Raw genomic sequence first — 8,184 nt, forward strand, 5'->3', positions numbered from 1 at the left:
GGGTGTTTCCTAACTGTTATCTTATTGTATCACTAAAAAAATAGAAACACATGTATTTTTGTCGGATACGTTTATTTTAAGAGTTTTGTTTCTTCTCGAAATATAATCGAATAGCCACGTCTACTATGTGATACATTTTACAACCTGTTGCAGATTTAATAGGTAATTATCTAATAAATATGTATACATTTTCTTCAATTGTACGGAAGGATTTAAATATAGTATAGATGCAAAATGACACCATTATCAACGACTAAAATGTGATTTTAAGCTGTATCCAAACATTTAAGTTATTTAATAGATAATATCTTCACTTAAAGGCTAATTAAATATCTAGCAGACAGTGAAACAGTGAAACAATCTTGCGTTTACAACCACAAATACATTTTGTATTTGTTAGTTAACAACGGATTCTGGCAGTACATACTTCAAGCTAGTAATGTAAAAATTAAGCGGTGTAAAACAAAACACAAAACAACGTTGACATGTATAGTTTTTATGCACTTTCTGGTCACTTTTCGCTTAAATTGATTCTTTTTTGAAAATGCTTTGCAGCTATGTAACTTATTGCCGAGAAAAAAAGGTCAAGGTTGCTATACGAAGTAAACGTGTTTTTTGTTAACAGCAGGGAAAAATGATTTAAAAGTGTAAAATTGGATATAAACGTTTTGAAAAATATGTATCTGAATGGAAATTTAATGCAGATTATGAATCTGTAACGGTTTTTGCTTTTATTTTGGAAAAGGATGATTAATTGAATAAGAAAGGTAAACAATAGTTTATGAGAAATTGCACGATTTTCCCGTGTAACACGTAGCTTATCTGAGCGTGTTCGGTCGACAATAACAGTGTGTGCATGTTTCTCTGCATATAACAGTGTGAATTGACAGATAAACATTGCAATAATACTGCAAAATGGCAAAAGATAAGGATACTTCAGCTGGTGCGAGGGTTAGGTCGAAAGTAGTTAAGGGAGTGAAACAATTAGACGACAATTCAGAGGCTGATACATCTCTTCCTTCTAGTCCAGTAGCACTACTTAAGACACAGAAAACAGGCAAACAAAATGATAAACAAAGTGATGTTTTAACACAGCCTTTTCTGGATAAACATTTAAAATCATATACTACCTCTGATGATATGAGCGACTTACTAAAGAACATGCAGGACAAGTTGGACAAACTTGCCTCACAGGAATTCATTGAAACTAAAATGAAAGAAATGATAACAAAATCAATTCTTACTAAGAAACTTGAGGATTTAAAACACTCAATAAGAGCAGATGTTCAGAAAGAGATTAACAGTGTTAGAGAGGAAGTGAAGATGTTAGTAACACGAATTTCAACGCTGGAATCCAATGTTGAAGAAATGAGGAGCCAAATATCAGATTTAGAGAGGAAATCGGATGTTATTGAATCTGAGAATGCTAGATTGAGGAATGATAAAGTAGAACTGGAAGAAAAAGTGAAGGCACAAGATATGAGAATTCCATTCAGGTGAGATTAAAAATAATAATCTTGAGCAGTATACTCGTCAAAACAGTTTTCGCCTGTACGGTGTTCCAGACAATCTAGAGGAAACAGAAGAACAAACATGTAAGAAGGTAATGAAATTTATGGACGATAAACTGAACATCAAAATTAACAGATCAGATTTAGACATAGCCAATAGAATAGGAAACAACGAGAAAGATGGCAATAGAGTAATAATTTGTAAATTTGTACAAAGATTGCTGAAATTAGAGGTGCTGAGGGCTCGAATAGCTTTAAAGGGATCCTCGTACGTTATTAGGGAAGATCTGACTCACTCATACTAACGCAAAACTGCTTGAATCTGTATCAAATCATGATAAAGTTAAAACAGCCTGGAGCGATGAAGGAAGAATTGTTGTCCTGCTAAAAAACAATAGAAAGTTTACAGTGAGACAACTTGGCGACCTGGATGCTGGTCAGTACCAATTTAGTAGTGCAAAACAACTTACTTCTGAATCATCTTTTTTGTGTGTAATTACTCCAAGGAAAGACAATCAATTAATAAAATAGAAATGACTGAAATAATATTTAAATTAATAAAACAAAATCATTCTAAAGATAATGTGTAAGTAATGTTGCGTGCACACCATCATCCATGTGTTTTTGCGCACGTGTCATTATTATTGTTATTATACTTTGCCTCATGGGTTTTCTATTACAGTCGTTTATGATTGGCTAATGACTGCTATTTTTATCAAATCGCATTAGCGCGCGTAGTCACATGACCATAATCGAACTCGTCTGCCGAGTGAAAAAATCAAAACAAATATGGCTGCGCCCATGGGTTCAGAGAAGATTTACTAAGATCTTTAAAAACATCATTAATATGGACTATTTACGATAAGTATTTGTGTTAGGTTTTTAAAAAAGCATTTATATTTACGTATTGAATATTAATTTAAGCTTAATACGCTATATTTCCTCTTCTTTAAAGTAATATGAGGTATTTTCGCGGTGTTCAACTCATGCATATTATGTTTAAGAAAATACACGTATACATGCGCTTTTTCTGTAGTCTGCAAATATTTAAATAACATTATATGACTCTTGTTTACGTGAGCACGATTCTTTGTGGTGTATTTTGCAACAATTTCAGTGATGGTACAGTATGTAGGGCACTAACCGGTGAATTTGAGCGGTCAAACTTACATTTCAAAGTCCATGAGGCACGGTATAACAGTATATATGCTTGTCAGTGACTATTCTGTGTGTAAGAAATTAAGTAAATTATTTGATTAAACTGAAACACATCTGGAAAATTTAAAAAAATGAATGACAATATCATACAATCACAGACTGTTATTAAAAAACTGTTGTACAACTTTTTTGTGTACAAAATTATTGCTTCATTGTATATTTAGATTTTTTCTCTATTCTTTGTTTACCTTTTTAAGGAACTAAGTTTGCATTATTGTTCAACTAAACCTAATTTTTCATCAGGACTTATGGTAGCTATTAGCATTGTTTAGATTATATAATAAGAGGAATCATGAAAATATGCAAACATAGATACCAACTTGAAAAAGTTTTTTACTGTTTAGCATTTTCTGAAGTTGTTAACCTTTTCCATTTTTAAAAGCTAAAATACATTAAACATGACATTTCTTTATTTAATCAACAATAACATTAAAGTTTTTTAAAGGTTTTGGTGGAAGGTTCGAGTTCATTCAATTATTTTGTGGAGAGGAATTCTATACAGTGGAACATACCAGAATTTATAGAAGTATTTTCATATTTATTTTTTCCCATGTTTTATCAATTTCTAAAAATTAACAAGGGTGCCATAGTCACAAAATACGCCCGTTTACGAAAAAGCTTTAGATGGAGATGGGGGCATTATGGATAAGTGTTATCTAGCAAGCAAGTTTTTATTCTTGGCACTGTGTTGTTAAATGAACCTTAAAACAAATCAATAGGGAAGATATGCACAGAATGTGTGACCTTGACCTTGGTTGCGAGGGACCTGAATTTTATGCACGGCACTCAGCCTCACAATGATGAACATTTGTGCCAAATTATATTGAAATCCCTCTATGCATGTAGAAGTTTTGCTCCAGACAAGTGTTTTTCTATGAGCTCTAACTGTGACCTTCACCTTTGACCTAGAGACTTGGTTTATGTGCAGGGCACTACGTCTCATGGTGGTGAACAATTCTATAAAAGTAACATTAAAATTCCTCCATGCATGTAGAAAATATGCTCCGGACAACATCTGGATATTTAATCATCTCCAGTGACCTTGACCTTGCAAATATTAACCTAAATTAAATGTGTAACACCTGTAGTCATGATAGTTACCATTTGTGCTACAATCCATCAATAAATGATGACTCAATGGTCCCTATAACCATCTTCAAATTTTTATCTGAACTTTGACCTCTAAGTGTAACCTTGACTTTGGTCGCAGGGATCTGAATTTGCATGCGACACTCAGCCTCACAATGGTGAACATTTGTGCCAAGTTATATTGAAAACCCCCTATGAATGTAGAAGTTTTGCTCCGGACAAGCGTTTTTCAATGAGCTCTAAGTGTGACCTTGACCTTTGACCTGGAGACTTGGATCATGCATGGAGCAATACATATCATGGTGGTGAACATTTCCATAAAGTATTATAAAAAATTCTTCCATACATGTATGAGATATGCTCCAGACAAAATCTGGATATTTCACCATCTTTAGTGACCTTGACCTTGCATATATTGACCTAAAGTACATGTGTCACAGCCGTAGTCATTATAATGACCATTTGTGTTACAATCCCTCAATAAATGATGATTAAATCGTCCCTATACACATCTTCATATTTTTATCTTTTTTTAAACGGGCGTATAAAAAGTACATGTAATTTAATAACTAAAAAATTCTGATTTAAGATTTTATTCTAGGGAAATACATTTCATTACAATTCTTAATCTTTGAATGAGCTGAACTGATATTTACTTGAAAATTAAAATATAATTAAATTTCTATGAGAAAGTATTTACATTTGATAAGGTAATTACTGTATGATCTTTATGAACAAATACCAAGTCTACAGAACACCATAGTTATCACAGTTAAGAATCTTGACCAATGAATGAAACATGTGTAAATAAATGTTACATTCTTTACAACATACTCAAGTCCAAGAAAGAGGATTATTTCATGCCCTTTGATTAAATTCTATTTTTAGATCAAGGGGAGTAATTGTGTAAGTCATTTATGAACAAAGTAATAACTTTGTTGTCTCCCTTTGATTAAATTCTATTTACAAAATCTGGATATTTCATCATCTTTAGTGACCTTGACCTTGTATATATTGACCTAAATTATATGTATCACAGCCATAGTCTTGATAATGACCATTTGTGTTACAATCCCTCAATTAATGATGACTAAATGGTCCATATACACATCTTCATATTTTTATCTGAACTTTGACCTCTATGTGTGACCTTGACCTTGGCCGCAAGGACCTGAATCTCGCACGCGACACTCCGCCTCACAATGGTGAACATTTGTGCCAAGTAATATTGAAATCCCTCTATACATGTGGAAGTTTTGCTCCGGACAAGCATTTTTCAATGAGCTCTAAGTGTGACCTTGACCTTTGACCTAGAGACCTGGTTCATGTGCGCGACACTGCTCCTCATAGTGGTGAACATTTATATGAAGTTTCATTAAAATCCCTCCATACATGTAGGAGATATGCTCCGGACAAAATTGGACGCCGCCCGCCCGCCCGCCCGACCGCCCGCCCGCCCGCCAGGGGCGTTCCCATAATACGTCCCGTTTTTCAAACGGGCGTATAAAAATGTGCCATCAAACGTAATCTATGACTAATAAGATATCTAGTGTTAGCATGAATGTTCAGGGAATGGCTGACAGGGCAAAACGAAAAGATGTCATAAATTATCTGAAAAGTAAACAATATTCCATTTGTATGTTACAAGACACTCACTTCTCCACTAAAGAGGAAAAATATATACGTTCTATGTGGGGATACGAAACCTATTTTTCAAATTTTAATAGTCAATCACGTGGTGTTGCAATTTTTATTAACAATAATTTTGATTATAAGCTGATCAGTATTGAAAAAGATCTTGAATGAAATTAACTTATACTTAATTGTAGTATTTGTGACAAGAATATAACTCTTGTTAATATTTATGGCCCAAATAGGGACAATCCAAATTTCTATGACAATGTCTCAGAAAAAATGTCAAAATTTGAAGACTCCATATTCATTCTTGCTGGAGACTTTAATTTAGTTTTAAATCCAGATGCTGATTCTTTTAATTATTTGCACTTGAATAACCCTAATGCACGTGACAAAGTTCTTTCTTTAATATCAAAGTATAACTTAATGGATTGTTGGAGGGAAAATAATATTGAAAAAAGAGAATACACTTGGTTTAGAAGAAATCGCATTAAAAAGGCGCGTCTTTATTTTTTTTTTTAATTTCAGACTATCTCTATACTGATCTTGACAATACTAAGATTTTACCTGGATATCGCACAGATCATTCTTTAATTTTCATGTCATTAGAGTTTGGAAAATTTCAAAAAGGTAATTCATATTGGAAATTTAACAATTCCCTTCTTCGAGATGATATTTATGTAAATAAAGTAAAAACGGTTATTTTAGATACAAAAACCCAATATGCAACAAATGTACCAGAAAATAATAATATTAATGATATTCCTCTATCTGATTTGAGATTTGATATTAATGACCAATTATTTTTTGAGACATTATTAATGAATATTAGAGGAATGACTATAAGCTATTCCTCACATAAGAAAAAAATAGAGGTAGATAAAGAAAAGAGTCTCACTAAAGAAATAGAGAAAATTGAAAAAGAACAAATTATTAATTATGAATTGCTGGACGCCAAAAAATTAGAGCTTTTAAATTTGAGAAAGAAAAAAATGGAAGGTAATTTTATAAGATCCAAAGCCAAATGGATACTTGAAGGAGAGAAACCCACAAAGTATTTTTGCAATCTTGAAAACAGAAACTATGTTTCAAAGTTAATGAATTCTCTAATCTCAGAAAATGGTCAGATTTTAAGAACTCAAGAAGAAATTTTGGTTGAAGTGAAGTGTTTTTATGAGAATTTATATAAATTGAGGGAAGTAGATAACATATCCTTGGTAGAACTTCTTGGGGGTCTAACATACCTAAATTGTCATAAAATAGTAAGCTATCAATAGAAGGAGAATTAACCTATAATGAAATAATGTTAGATTCTTTAAAACGAATGTCAAACAATACAAGTCCAGGGAATGATGGTTTTCTGTTGAATTTTATGAATGTTTCTGGAATGCTATTGTATTATTACTTGTAAGATCAGTTAATTATGCATGTTATATAGGAAAACTTTCAGTTACTCAAATACAATGAGTTAAAACTTGTATTCCTAAAGGAAACAAAGATAAATTGTATTTGAAAAATTGGAGACCTATCTCTTTATTAAATGTCTCGTACAAAACTGCATCATCCCCAATAGGTTCTTGCCAGGCAGGCTATTAGCTTCCAACATAAGAATGCTTTATGATTTATTATTTCACTCTGAAAAGAATAACATTCCAGGGTTATTGCTTTTAATTGATTTTGCAGCTGCATTTGATACTGTGTCATGGATTTTATGCACAAGGTCATCGAGTTTTTTAATTTTGGTCCCTCAATAAAGTCTTGGATTAAATTATTTTACACAAATACAGAATCATGCGTTATTATTAATGGACACATGTCAGAGTGGTTCTCAATTCAGAGGGGTTGTCATCAAGGTGATGCCCTGACACCGTACTTGTTCATTCTATGTGCTGAAATACTTTCAATATTAATTAGGAAAAACCAAAATATTAAAAGAATCAAAATAAATGGAACTGAGTATAAAATTTCTCAATTTGCAGATGACACAAGTTTATTCTTAGATGGCACAGAACAGTCTCTTAAAACAACAATGCTGATATTAAAATTCTATGCTAAAATTTTAGGCCTTAATATAAACATTGAGAAAACAAAGGTAGTTTGGTTTGGTACAAACAGAAACAGTAATACGAGTTTATGCCCTGAATACAACCTTGATTGGAATAATGATGTTTTTACTTTGCTTGGTGTAAAATTTGCTACTGATTTAAAGAAAATAGTAGAACTAAACTATGACTTAAAAATAGAAGAAATAAAGAAACTATTTGCAAACTGGTCAAAAACAATAGTTTCTCCAATTGGCAAACTAGGCATTATAAAATTACTTGCCCTAGCAAAATTGAACAATCTTATTTTAAGTATACGAAATCCACTTTTGATTAAAATAAATGAAATACAAAACCTATTCTTTAAGTTTCTTTGGAATAATGGTAGAGATAAAGTCAAAATAAATATTATAACTCAAGAATATAAATTTGGAGGATTAAAATGATAGACCTTAAATGTTTTATGTGCAGTTTAAAAGCTACATGGCTCAGAAGACTTCTGAACTCAAATAACAAATACTGTCAATTGGTTGAAGGAACTAACCCTTTCATAAAAGGAATGTATAAATTTGGAACATATTTTATTAAGACAAAATTACATTCAGACATTAATCCTTTTTGGAGAGATGTTATTTATAGTTATTATACACTTTCTATGAATTTAAAACTATGTAATACTAAGCAGTACC

Source organism: Ruditapes philippinarum, unplaced genomic scaffold (assembly GCF_026571515.1).
Source record: "Ruditapes philippinarum isolate M1 unplaced genomic scaffold, ASM2657151v2 ctg6411_1_1_1_1, whole genome shotgun sequence".
NCBI lineage: Eukaryota > Metazoa > Mollusca > Bivalvia > Venerida > Veneridae > Ruditapes > Ruditapes philippinarum.